This window comes from Coturnix japonica, chromosome Z, assembly GCF_001577835.2.
Source record: "Coturnix japonica isolate 7356 chromosome Z, Coturnix japonica 2.1, whole genome shotgun sequence".
In the NCBI taxonomy this organism is placed as follows: domain Eukaryota; kingdom Metazoa; phylum Chordata; class Aves; order Galliformes; family Phasianidae; genus Coturnix; species Coturnix japonica.
The window spans coordinates 36,808,502-36,825,358 of record NC_029547.1 but is presented as its reverse complement, the minus strand read 5'-3'; positions in this window follow the sequence as shown (position 1 = coordinate 36,825,358).

Sequence of the window (16,857 nt, the reverse complement as noted above, 5' to 3'; positions counted from 1 at the left end):
TGCTCGTTCTTATGTGAATCAAGCATGTTGTCCAGGAGGATCTGTTCCATAACCTTCCCAGGCATGGGAGGTTGAGACTCACCCGGCTGCTAGTTACCCGGTGTCCCCTCTCCCCTTCTTGTAAAATGGAGTGACGTGACCCTTCTCCAAATCATCCGGGACCTCACCTGACAACCAACGACTTCTCTCAATATGATGGAGAGTGGCTCGGCAACCACCTCAGCCAGCTTCTTCAGACCCTGGATGCACGCCATCTGCCCCATAGACTTCGTACTCATCAGTCTAAGGAGGCCACTCCTCAGACCTTTGCTCTACCTTACAGGTGGGGGGATTTACCTCCTTGGTCCCCCACATAGAGGTAATGGGTGCAAGGATTAGGACAATGCAAAGACTAGAATCCTGGCCACCAGTGAGACCAGGTGAAGAACTCATTCCCACCTCAGCTTTCTCTTCATCTGTTGAAGCCATGTTCTCCTTTTTAATTTACCAAAGTATGGTACGGCCCATTTTGCCTGTCTCTTCCCGCCAATGTACCTGGTTAGAAGGTTTTCTTATTGTTTTTCACGTCCCGTCGCCAGTTCAGTTCTGCTGCGCCTTGGCTTTCCTGATCCCACGTCTGCAAGTCCGCGACGGCATCGGCCTGTAGTTCTTCCCAGGTGACACAGCCTGTTTCCAAGAGCTTGTACACCCTTTCTTCGCCCTCAGTTCTCTCAGCAGGTGCCTTGCTGAGCCATGCCGGTTTCTACCTCGTCCTGCCGCACTGTTCGTTATTCAGGGGAATGGAGACCTTTTGCTGGCTATGGAGGGCATCCTTGAATGAGCAAGCCAAGCTCTCCTCTAACGTCCTTGTGGCTTTGAGTGCATGTGCGCCAGGGGATCTTGCCAGACATTCCATTGAGTAGCTTGCGAAGTCTGCTCTCTAAAGTCTCAGTCGTCCCTGGTCCTTGCTTTTTGCCAGGCCCACAATCGCTTGAGATCACTAAACTCAACCCGGTGCTCGATCGCTGGAGCCCCAAGGCAGCCTCCAACCTTGACGCCTTTTGATGATCTCTCTCAGGCATTGGTTGAGCAGCAGCAGTCCCAGAAAGCGCTTGACCTACTGGATCGGTCTGTCCAACAATACCTGAACACAGAAAGCTAATCATCAATGGAGATCCAAGAGCCTTCTGGGAGCTCTTGCAGCTCGGCCGTGTGGTTTTTCCAAACAAATGTCCAGATGGTTGAAGTCCCCCAACCAGACAAGTGCCCATGAGCCAGATTGCGTCATGCATTCTGGAGCATAGACTAGGCCTCGTAAAGCGTAGGTCCAGCCTTCCTCCCTTGTCCAGCGTGGCCATGTAGTATTAACCCTTTCCCAGAATAACCTAACTTGCCTAACTTACGACCTTTATTAGTCCCATCTCTAATCCTAACCCAGGCTCTCAACCTGTTCTTGACTGTTTCTCATAGGGGGCTCCTCACAGTTATCAATCTACTGACAGAGAGAAGCGACTCCCCCACCCTTCCTACCTTGCCTATCTCTCCTAAAGAGCCTATAGCCATTGATGGTAGTATCCCAATTGTGGGAGTCATCCCACCATGTTTCTGTGATAGCAACAATGTCACAACTTTCAGAGTGCATCACAGTTTCCAGTTCCTCCTGCTTGTTACTCAGGCTCCGTGCATTAGTATAAAGGCACTTCAGCCAGGCTGTCCGTCTCACCACCTTCATAAGGGATCCAGGATCCACTAGAACAGCAGCATCCCCAGCATCCCCCTGCCCTACTCCCTCCCTTTGCACTCTGCCATCATTGCCCATGGAGTTTGGTACAATCCCTCAAATGACCCTTTCAACCCCAGTAGCCCTTATTTTACCCCTTTCCCCCTTCGTTCCTAGTTTAAAGACCTGCCAATGAGTCCCGCTAATTCTTCAGCTAATACCTTCTTACCCCTCAGGGACAGGCTGCTTGCATCAGCAGCCATCATGCCAGGTGCAGTGTAGATTGCCCCATGGTCAAAAAAGCCAAAATTCTTGTGTCTGCACCAGCTCTTAAGCCATCTATTTAAGAGTTGGGTTTTTTGGATCCTCCCTGTACCTTTTCCTGACACCATGGGCGTAGAAGAAAAGATCACCTGCACCTTGGCTCCTTCAAGTATTCGCCCCATTCCCCTGAAGTCTTTCTTGATGGACCTCAGGCTCTCCTTGCCAACTTCCTCGCCGTCAGCCTGAATTATTAAAAGTGGATAGTAATCTGAAGGCTGAATCAACCTAGGAATTTTCTTTGAAATGTCTCTGACCTGTGCCCCAGGAAGGCAGCACACTTCTCTGCGGGTAGGGTCGGGCCGGCATATAGGGCCTTCTGTTCCTTGCAGAAGGGAGTCACCTACGACAATCACCCTTCTGTCCTTACGGGTAGAAGCAGTCTTGAGGCTTGGGGGCGACCGCTTCGCCTGAGGCAACCTCATGGGTGCACCTGTCTCCACGCTCTCACCCGTCCCCCCCCTCAAATTCCAGTGCCTCAAACCTGTTTCGCAGAGGCACCTGGGGAGCCGGGGATGGTCGGGATGGGGGATGCCCCTTCCTCCAAGCAGGTACCCATTTCCACTCCTCCTCCCTTCTCAAATTGCTGCTGGGGGGAAGAGAGGACAGGGGGCTCGCTGCAGTGCTGCCAGCTGGCTGGTTCCCCTTTACCACCTGTTTGTGAGGTGGCAGGGGCTGACATGCTCCATTAGGAGCCTCGGCTGTATGCTGAGAGGGACTGACACCACCAGTCAATCTCCCTCTCACACTCTTTTATAGTCCTCAGCCTCTCCACTGCCTCCTTCAGGTCAACTATGAGGCTGAGCAAGTAGTTAACCTGATCGCAGCGAACACAATCACTGCCTCCCTCACCCAGCGCTGCAAGGGCCAGGCTCTGGCACTCAGTACAGCCAGAGACCTGCACACCAGCATCTCGGGTTGGGGGCTAAGTCTGAGTCTCCTCAGACTTTTTGGCAGCAGCCTTCCTATAAGGCATGTGCAGGACCTCAGTCTTGGTCTCTGCAGTCTTCTTGGTTGCTGCCTCCCGTTTCTGAGAGATCGGGACCCTTGTCTGGGCCTCCTCAGTATTTCTGGCAGCCGCCTTTCGCCGGGGAGCAACCATGTCGATCAGATACTTACCAGAACTGAAACAGGAAGTCACGAGGTGCACAAGCCCTGCCTCCTACTGTCCGTCTCTGGTGCCCGTTTAAATCTCCCTCCGTTGCCGGGCAACGCCCACACGCTGCGTCAGCGGCTGCGTCAGCTGCTCCCGTGAGAGCTGCCAGGCTTCTCCTCTGCCCGGGGGTTCCCTGCTTGAAGGAACCGCCCGAGATCCCCCTTGAACCACGCGGTCAGTCGCTGCTGATCGGTCCAGGACGGCTCCGAGTCAGGCGACTTCGGCGATCAAAAGGGACTTCGGCGATCAAAAGACTGAAGATCAGATTGAAATAACTTAGAAGAGGAGCTGCTTCTGCACTGTCCATCCAAACTTAGCAAGGTAAAACGTTAAATGCGCACAGCTTAGTAGAAGAAATATTTATTGCAAATTCTAACCAATGTTTTCTCCTACTTAGTTTAAAAACAAACAAACAAACAAACAAACAAACAAACACAAAACCAAAAAGATTTGCTTGTTGTGTAAGTAGAGAACTCACTCTGCAATTCAAATTATTTTTGAGCATGAAAGCGGGAAGCTGAGTCCAAAGATGATGTAATGCTATTGTAGATGTCTTCCTTCAGCATAAGACCTCTCAATTTAAGGTGAATGCTAGGCAGGTTAGAAATGCTGAGAATAATGAGGTTTGCTCTAGAACATGGAGGTCCACAGCCCAGGAACGTTCTATTTAGATAGTTATATTCATGGAACAACTGTCTTGCTTTGCCTCAAACTTGCAGATGAAACAAGGATGGTTTGCCTTCCAGGGAGCTGGGAAAGGTGAAGCACATGCAGCAGATATTTTACAGTTTGCAGTGTTCTTACAGAATCACAGAACTGTAGAGTCTGGGAGGAAACCCTGGAGAAAACCTGATCCAATCCCCTACCATAAAAAGCCTAGCCTCATCCTCTTGACTCCTGTATTTTAGTTGCTTATAAGCACTGATAAGATCCCCCGCCCAGCTTTTTCTTTTCTACTCCAGTGCACAGAAGCAGGATCCTTGCGGATGTGTATGTGTATGTGCCTGTGAGTAGAAGGCTCAGGGGTCCCAAATAACTGCAGAATTTAAGCTTGTGTGTTCTATTCGTATCATTCTCTCTTTGGTATTCATACAGTTTTTTAACTATTGTTTGTTGCATTATTAATGTCCCAAGCTGAGAAAAGTTGTCTTCTAAAAAAATGAGTCAAATCATTCCTTGTAACTTGAAATTGTCACCTTAAAGCCAGTATCTATACACAATGTTACCACTGTTAAATTTCAGTGATTTACATCACAAGGATTTGTGGTGACCCTTAGCAGGTACCAGTGTAAAGGTAACAGTATAAATGAAATAATCCGACAGAGGTTTTAAAGCATTAGTCAAATCTGAAGTTGGAAAGAGTGTACCTGAGACTCCAGCCTTATGTGCAGGAAGGCTCATGTGCTGATTGAAAGCACCACTGTTTCTTACAGAAAGCCATCTGCCTCTACAGCTGCAGATAGAACTAACCCAAGGTCACTCCTTCTTTTCAATGATGTTCTTCAAAGCTTCATTCATAATGTAGATCTATACTGTGGAAGAAATGTACCATTTTCCATCTGAAGGTTTGTAAACGGATAAGGACAGCTATATTATATCATGTAAGGTACGTAAAAGAATAAATTTATATAAAAGAATCATTGCTTTATTGAAAGCTTATGAGAATGGTAATACACCTAGCATGCATTGCCAGATATCATTATGTATGTAAAATATTTGCATCCCCATGTGAAGTCAATTAGTAGAAAAATCCCTTGAGAAATCTTGTAAGGAGGTAAAAAAGTAGTCCATGTGGCATTCAGCAGAGTGTAACATTTCAAAGCCGTAAGACTCTTCTGAAGAGAGGAAGTGTCTGATTTTTATGTAGGGTTCCAGTTTACAATTTAGTTTTCTTTACTTTTGCAACATGCGTCTGGATGTTGGTTAATATCCTATAGAACAGGAAATTGAGCAATAGAACGTTGTGCATAATAGTTGTGGAAGTGCTGGAGGAGGAAAGTTCCTTGTTTGTGGCCAGGAGAATTTCCAGGCAGCACTGTAAATGGCAGCTGAGGGTCACACTGATACCGGCTGTCCCTGACTACTGCTGTATTTTCAGGTGTGCCTGTAGTAATGAGAAGACCTGGACTTAATGAAGTGGTGAATAAGTACTTCACTAGGTGTTGACAATGAAACGCTACCAGGAATCTAAGAGATAAATAAATGTTTCCTATACACTTTTTCTGAGAGCTTTCCAGTTGTTGATACACAGGTGTGTCATTAGCATTGTTCCTGAAATACATATGCTATGCGTATGTTAGCATAGTTTCAATTATGGAAAATTATAGACATTTTAAAATATGCCTCATTAGGTTGAAGTCAGAGGGAAAACCTGAGGTTGAGCACAAGGAGGAGAATTATTTCTGTAATGCATAATATTTCGTTTTAATAATAAGAAAATATTAATCTCAAATTCATCTTGGGCCCAAAGTCTAAGCTCCAGTCTGTACTTTACCCTAAGGAAGAAGATACAGAAATTTTAGTGCAGATAGTCTTAGCATGGGAAAACTGAGAGCTTCACAAACACTTTCAAATTTACTGAGCTTTTTTGAAGTGCAATTATATCGGCTAGTTCTGTGATGAAATTATTCTCTTTTTTCTTGTCATAGTCTTCACAGTGTACTCTGTCTTGTACTAAGAATCTTCCTGGTAAAATTATCATTTCTCTGTGGTAGGACTTGTTAAATAGAATGAACAAGATTTCTTTACTTTTACATGATAAAACTTTAGATAATATATGTTAAATTTATTGACTTAATTGTATTAGTGTCTTGTGATCATCTTCTTTCTTTCTGCCTTCTCTCTATTCTCATCAGCATAATTTGTTTAATGGAGCACATGAATTTGGGTATGACCTGCATTTGGATAAATGTGAAATAATCTAATAAAATAGAGAAGAATTTAATGATGATTAATTTATATATAATCATAATTATACCATATTTTCTTGGTAAAAATATTTTCATATTTTTCATTTTTAGAAAAAAGAGTGCTATGGTTCTAAGAATATTGTTGTGTCTAGTTCTCTGAGATAATAATTTTGGCAGGTTGCAGCACTGCTTCAAGAAGTTGGATGAAACTTACAGCATCAGGGAGAGGGATAGAACAAAGGAAGTTTATTTAGTTTCTCTGTGCCTTTCAAATGTAATATGAATAATGGCTGAGCTGCTGTAGGTGATTTTTTACTTCTCTACAATATTGTGTGATTCCATCTGAGAATATTACTGAGGATGGACTCCATCATCAGTCAGAAGTCAGAATATCTCTCACAAATTGTAGAAAAATTGTATGGTATAATTTAAGAAAGGTAAAGTAAATGAATAGAAAACTTCCTGAGTTACTTACAGGTCTTAATTTATGTAAGTCCTAAGTCTTTGTATATTTTCAAATGTATTTAGTATGAAAACAGTCTTGATAAGGAATACGAAGGATATAACCAGCGAGGAAGGGACAAGAACAAAATGTACTATGTAGTATGTGAAGTTTTGTCCCAGTAGACCTGTGAGGAATGTTGACTTGGTGAAAAAGTAATTATTCATTATAGATTTTCCCTGGATATTGGTTGATTTATTTATTTTGTACCACAAATGATTTACCATGTAGTAGCCCACACATGTGCACTGATTTCTCTCTCGCAGTACCCTTTCCCTGTGATAGACCCACGACTATAGAAACAATCACATTGAGCTTCAAAAATGTGCTTGCACCTTGGCTAGTGTCATGGTGCCATGCATGAATCTGATGGTTTGGAATCCTAGGGTTTTATCTATTCACTGATTTATTGGCTTTGTTTTAATAATGCTCAGGTAGTAGCAAACTCACTTATTCTGAGTGCTGTCCACACTCATTGGAGAGCACAGCCCTTGTCCCGGGAGATTCTTTATGGAAGGTGGCAAGACCAAGGATATGGGAGGAACATAGTGAAGCCAGTATAACAGAGTGGCCAGAGCACAGGATACAACCTGTTTGTTCTTTGGAGACATTTCATATGAAATTGTCTTGCCAAAAACCTGGATTGTCTCTGGTCTCTATAATCACTTGTTATCCCATTAATACAATATTTGGGGAGTATTTCTATTAATCTTTATGTTTCCCAGTGTTCATTTCTTCATGAGATAGATTCCTTGTACAACAGAAAGTAGACTCAGAGTCAGTACCTGTACAGTAACCAGACTTTCTGTTGCATGGCAAATTTAACAAGTTTAACAGAGAAAGATTTGAAATTCCCCTGAAAATTACTCCCATGAAAAATGTCCTTTATGGTAATATAACAAGATGTCAATGCTCTGCAAATAATTTTTGAAGTAAAACTAATATAAAAATTCCTTTCAAAATGAAAAACCAAGTAATTCCATTATTGTGTTAGAAGAAAATCACTGAACCATAAAGGTTTGAAAGGACCTCTAAGACCATCCAGTCAAACCACCCATTTACCACCAACATTCCCCACTAAACCATGTCCCTTAGTACAACATATAAAGGTTTTTTGAGCACCTTTAGAATGGTGACTCAGTCATCTCCCTGGGTAGTCCGTTCCAGGGTCTGACCATTCTTTCAAAGAATAATTTTTTCCTAATACCCAATCTGAACCTCCCCCCAGTGCAACTTGAGGCCATTCCTTCTCATCCTATTTCTGTTACCCTATCTCTGCTTGCCACCCCTCTTCTGATGGAGCCCAGGATACCATTTGCTTTCCAAGCTGCAGGAGCAAAGTGCATGTTAAGTTTTTCATCCACCAGGACTACCAGGTCCTTTTCTGCAGGGCTACACTCAAGGACTGCTCCTCCTTGTATGTGTCTATGCCTGGGATTTCTCCAGCCCAAGTGCACATCCTTGGACTTTGCTGTGTTGAACCATGTTAGATTCACCTGGGCCCACCTTTTGAGTCTGTTGAGGTTTTTCTGAATGGCATCCCTTCTTTCTGTTACCTTGATATCTTTCATGTAGAGAAAAGAAGCTGAACCCAGTACTCAAGGTGTGGCCTCACAAGGGTGGAGTACAGAGGTATGGTTGTTTCTCTGCACCTGCTGACAACACTATTCCTGATGCAAGCCAGTATGCCACTGGCCTTCTTGGCCACATGGGCACACTACTAGTTTATGTTCAGCCAAACTTCAACCAACACCCACAGATGCTTTTCTTCCACATAGTCTTCCAGCTACTCTGCACCTATAAGCCTATAGCATTGCCTTGGACTGTTGTAACCAAAGTGCAGGACTCTCCACTTGGTCTTGTTGACCTTCATCCCACTGGCCTCATCCCAGTGATTTAGCTTGTCCAGATCCCTCTGAAGGACCTTTCAACCCTCACAGACAGTTTAACACTTCCTCCTAACTGGTGTCATCTGCAAATTTATCAAGGATGCACACAATCCCCTCACCCAGGTAATCAATAAAGATATTAAACAGGATGGGCCCTGATCCTGAGCCCTGGGGAACACACTCTTGCCTGTTTCTCAGCTGGATTTAACTCCATTCACCACCACTCTCTGGGCCTGACCCTTCAGCATGCTCTTTACCCAACAGAATGTATTTGTCCAAGACATGGGGTGCCAACATCTCCAGGTGAATATTGTGGGATACAGAATCAAAGGCATTTCTGAAGTCTAGGCAGTCTACATGAACAGCCTTTCTCTCATCTACTGTGCAAGTCACCTGGTCATAGAAGGATGTGAGTTCAATCAAGCAGGACCTGCCTTTAATGAACCTATGTTGGCTGAGACTGATCCCCTGGTTGTCTTGCGCATGCCATGTGATCTCACTGAAGATGATCTATTCTGTAACCTTCCCTGGCATTGAGGTCAGGCTTACAGGCCTGTCGTTCTTTGGATTCTCCTTAATGACGCTTCTTATAGATGGGATTTACACTGTCAAGACTCCAGTTATCTTGGACCTCTCTGGTTGACCAGGAGTGCTGGATCCCTCAGAACCCTTGAATGGATCCCATTGGACTGTTACAATTTATATGGAAAATAAAGTTTCTGACTGTCTCTGTCAGAATCAAGGATTAGAGTACCCTGAGGATAACTGGTCTGACTGTTAAAGATGGGTATAAATAAGGCATTGAGAGCTTTAGCCTTTTCCTTATCCTCAGCAGTCATGTTCCTCATCTCATCTAGTAAGGGCTGGAGATTCCCCTTAGCCTTCATCTTAATATACTTGTAAAAAAGAAGTTATTTGTTCTCTTTTACTATAGTGGTCAGGTTGAGTTCAAGCCTGGCTTTTTGCCTCCCTAATTTTCTACAGCAGACCCCCACCAGGTTGACAGCCTTGTTGGCCTTCCCCCTGATCCCTGCCCATAGAGATTCAATAAAGATAATCTTAAAGATAAGAATATAGCACATCTTTGGAATGATCACAAGGGAATCTCTTGGAATATGACCAGGTAATTTGATGAGGTATATGTTCAAGCTATAACATCATTTTCAACAGCATACTTAATGAACTAGACATCACAAAATAGGCAATAAATTTATCAGCCTGCCTAATGGTAATAACTCTGATGAACTGGTCACCACTGCACTATTTCTAACCTTTACCAGCCTAGAGCTGAGAGATGAGTTTTCAACAAATTCTGTGGCTGCTTCTCACCAAAATGCAGAATAAAATGACTTTTCTTTCCCAAATGTTGGACTCTTTCCTTCTGTCACTGAAATATTTTCTTTTCAATTGTTCCAGACATGAATGGAAATTATGACAATAAAACTTTTCAATGGAAAATGTTGTAAAATGTCTCTCAAAACAAATCCTGCATCATCACTTGAAAGAAAAATATGGTGTTGAAAGGGTTACACATTAATGACGTTTAATTACACATGGATGTTATTTAATGACACTAGATAATGTGTCATTAAACAATATTACTGTGTTTAAGCATAGCATTTTGGAGAATTTAGGCTTTGCATCTTCACTGAGAATATGCTGTGTAAGCAATCTCCCTGGTATTCACCCTGTTTTTGTACTGTGTAATGGGGGATAAATGGACCCAAATTTCCTAATAAGTGTATGTCTATATTTAATGAAAAGTTCTTAATGGCAGTCTCATAATTTGAGCTTTTTTTCTACAGTACTGCCCATATGGGAAATTTCTATTCTATGTTAATGCTAATTGTGTGAGTAATTTGTATGAGAAATACAGCTACAACTGTAGATCATTCTCAGTGTTTGTTTCTCTGCCAGTGGTACTGAAATAAAAATCCTTCTGTATGTGTTGAAAGAAAGAATTTGGGAAAGCTGTGATGACTTTTTATTCTGTTGACTCCACATTTGGAGTGATCTGATGATTTTACAAGGTCACCTGAACAGGCTGGACCTGCTTTAAAAAGAGTGTTTCTTTAAAATGTCCTTCACTTTGTTTTCTTGGACTTCTGATTCAAGAGGAGTGTTCCCAAATTAGTATGCAGAAGGAACATATACATTTGCTTCTCATCGAAATTAGTGTACACCAAAATTGGAACACCAAAATAAGTGTGATTTAAAAAACATACAAAAGTTAACCCAAGCCCCGGAGAGCAAATAGTTTTTCTCCCCTTCTTAGACTGATGGATTCAGCATCTGATGATTTGTGCGAAAAAAAACCCAAAAACTTAGGCTTTCATTATTCCATTACGGCTTTGATTTCTGTCCTCAACTGTTTGTTTATTTGTTCAAGCTATCATGACTTGAGTCATGTGTAATGTGTGGAGCAGCACAGCTATGAGCTGGCTGGCAACAGTTTACAAGCAGTCCTCCCTAGATGAAAGCAGAGTTTAACTCTGCTGGGCTCTCCTGGGTGGAAATTACAGAACATCAGCTCTCTCTGCCAACGGGGTACCTGTCTTCCACAAGCCTTACATCCCAAAGGTCACCATGGCAAACTTTGATGCTCTTGGTGTTCTTGGGTAAGGATTGCCTCATGATAAACTAGTAAATAACTTTTTAACAAGAAAATTAATCATGCATGGGTAAGCAAGAACACCGAATACTCAAGAGACATCAGGCAGCCTTTCTTTTGAAAAGCAGTTCATAGCTGAAAACTCTTGGACTCTCATCCTGCTATGTGTTAGTGCAAAATCTGTGTTCATAACTTGGGAAAGTGAGGTAGGATAAGGCAGCTGGCTTCAGCCAAGAAATTTGAGGAAGAGATTTTAAAAAGAAAAAAACAACAACAACAAAATGCAACAAAAATCTGATCCAAATTCTTTGGCCTCCATCATGTCTTTGATGCATGTCACAATGAAGCTGGATCTACTGGATCTCTTGGGGCAATACCTTATGGCACAAAATTAAAAAGACAAGTGTCCTACAGTTCAAACAGAGGCACTGTGCATTTTGGTGCTCTGCCTTTCTGTGTCTGCAGAGTGCCTTTATCAGTGGGAGAGCTCTGGAGTTACACAGCAGCAAGCTGAAATAGATTCATGTCCTTTCATGGATCATGGCTGCAAAACTTCGTGCAGGCAAAAAAAGCTTCTCACTCCCACTTTTACTGTTGGTATTGTCAGCTTCAAAAGTTTTGAGTGCCCTGTTACCAATAGCTTCAACCATAATTTTCTCTCTCCTTCTTTAGTATATCTTCATCTTTTTGCTCTCTATTTTATGCAGCTGTTGTGCTTGATAGACTTGGTCTACTGGTTCCTCCACTTTATCTTGCTTTTTCAGAGAGATTAAAAAAATTACATGTGCTGTAACTTCATACAGTGACAGTAATTTTTCATTAGGTAGGAAGCTTTTGTATATACATATATATATGTATGTATCAGATCTGCTTTTCCTCTGACTGCAGAGGACGGGAATCCTCTTCCTATACTTATCCATTCCTCCAAAGGCTGTCTACAAGCAGCCAAGCAGTGCTTGTTACCACCATCAGTCCTGCCATTGGAGTTGCTAGCAATGCTCCAAGAGTCAAAAATGAAGCAATTTCATATTCTACATTTGTAGAAGGTCTGTGTAGAAGGGGTCTCCACCTGATCTCATATGGTGTGACTGTAGTAGAGGAAACAAACCTCTGTCTCCCTCCTCCCTTCAGCCCAAACTCTGAGAGATTAGTATCAGATTAATATTTACTTTACTATCATTGGTATGATCTATTTTTTGTTATCTGCATTTTTTTTTTTATTTGAATTACAACAGAAACATATTTATTCCACAGTTGCTTTATGATACTGTTCTTAGTCGCAAGTTCTCAGAGATCTGCAACACTTTCCAGCTTTTTGGGAGAAGTGCTTTTAAATGGCAAACGTTAAAGCATCGATTGTACAAGTATCTGCAAATGGGTTTAATAAAGTCATCATTGTAATAATCTTTTTTCTTCAGAATCAGGAATTTGGTGAAAGACAAATGGACATGAAAACATGTTTTGAGACATATTTTTCTACAGCTGTAAATATTGACTCTAACACTGCTGGCTGGCTGTATGTAATGACATACAGTGGAATGTAGCCTGCTTATGTAAAAGGAAGAGACACCAATTAAGATGATACAGTCTAAATCAGACTTTTTTTTTTTTCCCCTATTTTTGCTATGGGATTTGCTAATAGGATTGCTTCTGTGTAGTAAGTTCATTATCACTCTTTTGCTTCAGAATTCTGAATTTTTGACTGTGTTTTTCTTCCAGGCTGTAGAGCAAAATGGTTCTCCTTAAACCTAAAATGCCAAAAGTGGAATCTATTGAAATCAATGAGAGTCTTTCTTCATTTTGGAAGAACAACAATTTCCTTCATAACGCTTCTCACCTTTTTTTGTTGTTTCTTTTCCTTTTTCTCCCTCCCCAACATGATGTACTTGTAGGAGGAAAGGAGAAATATGTGGAGTTGCAAGATGGTTGCCATGTGTTTACAAAAGCTCTGCTTTCCTTCTGAATTTCAGTCAGATGCCCAACATAAAAAAAAAAAGTACTGATTTATGATACTTCCAATTTTACAGTAAAAGCAGTAGCTCACAGGCACTTGTGTCTTTCAAATTATAATGCATAGTCTTCAATAACAGACAGTGATAGCTGATCCCATTTCAAACAATATCTTGGTTTTGTACACAGAAAAGTACATCTTGGCTACTCACAGCAATTTAAAAATAGACAGTCTCTGTTCACAGACAGGGAAACTGAAATACAGAAGAGCTGAAGGATTTGTCAGAAGGATTTATATCCACAGAAGATCTGGAAGTAAAATCTACATTTCCTGAGTGAGCACTCTGTTGTAACCAAATTGTATAAATTTTCCCAGTTTTGAATGCTGATGTTTCTGAACCGAAAGGCAGAAACTACTGACAGAGAAAACTGTAACACTGGTATTTTAATGCAGTATCTGAGAAGGTAGCTGAGTAGTTCTTTTGGTATGTTTCTCATAAAATAGCATCACTTCTCTCGCCCGCACACCTGAAACAAGGATTTGACAAAAGAGTGGGAGCAACTTAAATGTATTTAATTATGTGTCCGTGAAATAAATACAGGAAGGATCTCTCTTGGCATACTTTACTGTCATCTTAGTGATGTTTCTGATGGTTGGGCTATGCTTTTCATTGTTTCTGTTTCCTCATATTTTATTTTTCCACAGTGCACATGTGGTTGCTCTCACTGTTTTCTCAGCTAAGAAGTGGATCTAAGTGTTGCAGCTGCTAAACAGCAAGTAGGCTGTAGGACTATTCTTGAAGACCGTATGAGATCACAGCATTGAATGTGACTTCCCATTCACTAATCCTCTCCCCAGGCATGGTAGCCTTCCCAGGCTGGCCTGCACAGGCAACACATAGGCCTGTGGTGTGAGACCGTTAGTTCACGAAAAGACAGAATCACCCATTTGCAGGCAGCCTGGCAGCACTAGCGGTGCCAAGTAGGTAGCAGACTCATTTGGGTAGGCATCTATAGTAAGAGAAATTCCACAGGTTCACAGCAGCCTTGCACAGAACCTACAAGAAGTGGAGGAGATGATTGGTGAGCCTTTCCTAGCTGCCTGTTGGTGAGGCACAGAACGTGTTTCGGTGCCCCTGAGCCCTACTGCTGCATTCTTGGTCACTGAACTGAGCATACACCTCTGTGTTCAGAGGTCATGTTCCTGCAGGTGTCAGAGTGTGAGAATATAGAGGCTCAAACAAGCTCAAGCAAAACACAAAGCTAAAATGTAAGGTGTGGGGCACATGAAAATCACCACATGGTACCTGATTTTCCTCATTGTCCATGAGGTGCTCCAGCACACGTGGACTCTGTCTGGACATCCAGTTTTTGTTCACAGTACACACTCCATAGGTGCCTCTAATAGGCAAGTAAAGCACATAAAAGAAATGAGTTAAATATTAAATGGAAGCATGTTTATTTCCCCTTTCATATGAGTAAGTGCATTCTTGCTCTCTTGTGCTCTCTTTTTCTCACAGATAGTTCTTGCTTTTTTAACAAAACATTTTTATTTTTATTTTTATTTTTATTTTTTATTTTTTATTTTTTTTAATAAAATTTAGACTTATAAAAGAAATAAATCTCTCTACTGTTCTCCTGGGGTGCAGCTGTATTATACTGTAATCATGAGAGCTGAAACAGGTTTCCTCTCACTATAACATTTATATTTGTTTCCTGACACTCTTTCCTAATAATTGAGTGTCTTCAGCTGACACTGAGTGGAGGGGAGGGGTGAAAATGCCTCTGCTGAGCACTTCTGAAGGTAAAACAATACTTGCACAGCACAGAATATTTACTGTCATATTAACTTTTTTTTTTTTTTTTTTCTTTTTTCTTTCCTCCCCACATGGGATAAGGATCAACTAGATTTCAGATTTCCAACATAATTTTTCTATTTTCCCCTGCTTCTCTTCTGTCACAAGTTTCTCTTAGACATCTTTTGCACTGAGGATTAATTTAGCCAGGTCTTATTATTTGTCTAATCTGTGTCTCTGTTTGTTTTTTTTTTTTCCTTTCCTTTCTCCCTCTTCCCCCTCAAAGATAAACACAAAAGAATGGATCAAAATATTTGGGATAGAGGTAAAAGAAAGCAGAAAGCCTGAAGATCTTCATAAGGATGGGAGAACAGGAGCCCTCCAGCTCCCTGAGGCACTTCCTCTGGCTACTGCTAAGCAATGAAGTGAGGGACTTTGTATTTCATCTTTACATCTGTAAAATTTGTCAGGGCAATATAATAGTGTCATCGGCCTGTCCTCTATCTACAAACCCTTAGCCAAAACATTAAGCTGAATACACATCTGATTTTAAGTAGGAATAAATGAATAAATGTGAAAGTTTAGCTTCAGAGAAAAGGTGCTGGTGGTTTATACCTTAGTGGCTGAAAAATAATCTTAACATTTTTTAACAAAAAATTGTCTTTTTTTGTTTGTGGGTTGCCTTTTCTTTGCCATTGTTATTCTGTTTCAGTTTGTTTTGTTTGTTTCATTTTGTTTTGTTTGGTTGGTTGATTTTGTTGTCATTATTGTTACCTATCATTCAATAAAGGATGCTTACAAAGGAGAGAAAATCTTACAAGCATTATTGCAAAAAAGAGCTCACTCTTTCCACCTTCTTTTTCATTTCAGATGTTGCTATGGAAAGCAATGGTCTGCTTTAGATGTGTGTGAAAAGCCATACAGAAAACTTATTTTCACAAGGTTAATATTTGCAACAAATCACCTGTCTTTGTATATGAGACATCCAAACCCTTCAGAAAAGCCTGCATGTGTAGATACAAATACAGAATAGCCCTGTGTTGTGTTTGCATTTTCCATGCCTGCTCTGAAGCTGACACATCCCTCTGTATGCCTTAATGAAGACTAGAAGCATAGTAGGCCTCTGTTATTATAACCTTTCCTTTAGACCTTTAGAAGCACAGGGGGCAGTCTGGATCTGTTATGGAATAAGTAAGAAAAGCATGAGAAGATGTGTTTTATTTTTCATTTCTTTTCTGCCTTTTCTCTCTCTCTCTCTCTCTCTCTCTTTTTTTTTTTTTTTCCCCTCTGAGGGAATAGGGTTGTGAAAATGAAAATCTGCAGGAAGCAATGCCTGGGTAAACTGCTCACATGGAAGGAGCTGTCAATAGGAAGAACATCTGTAAGGGGCTCTGCACTATCTCATCCTCACCATGTCTGTGTTATTATACACCAAAGTATATTTCTGGCAGTGCTGTCACAGACCTTTTCTAACTGTAATCCTTAGGGGTAGCAATAGACCCAGACAGAGGATATCTGACCCAGCTGGTAAGTACCTGCAGCAGTGAATCAGAGCTGCCCTTCTCTCCCATGTCCCTGTGTCTGTAGCCCTGTGGGAAGTTAACTGTTTCCAGTGGTTTGCATTTACTTGCAGTAAGGTAGAGGCAGAGACCATGTAGATTCTGCTCACAGATGGCACTTGGAATGAATCTTTGCCTGTAATTTGGTTATATGAAAACCAGCAGGAAGGAAAAGGAGAAAAGACAAGTAAGTGACTGCAGGTTTGAAGAGGAGAGTAGCCATTCAGCCTGGAGTTTCTGCTCCATTAATAACTGCTTTATATCTTGCCCCAAGAAAGGACTAAGTGCAGTAACAGAGTTGTGGGAGCATGTTCATGTTCATGGTCCCTTCCTACTAGAAAGACACTGAGGTACTGGGATGTGTCCAGAGAAGGACACTGAAGCTGACGAAGGGTCTGGAGCACACATCTTATGGGAAGTAATAGTAATAGTAATAGTAATAGTAATAGTAATAGTAATAGTAAT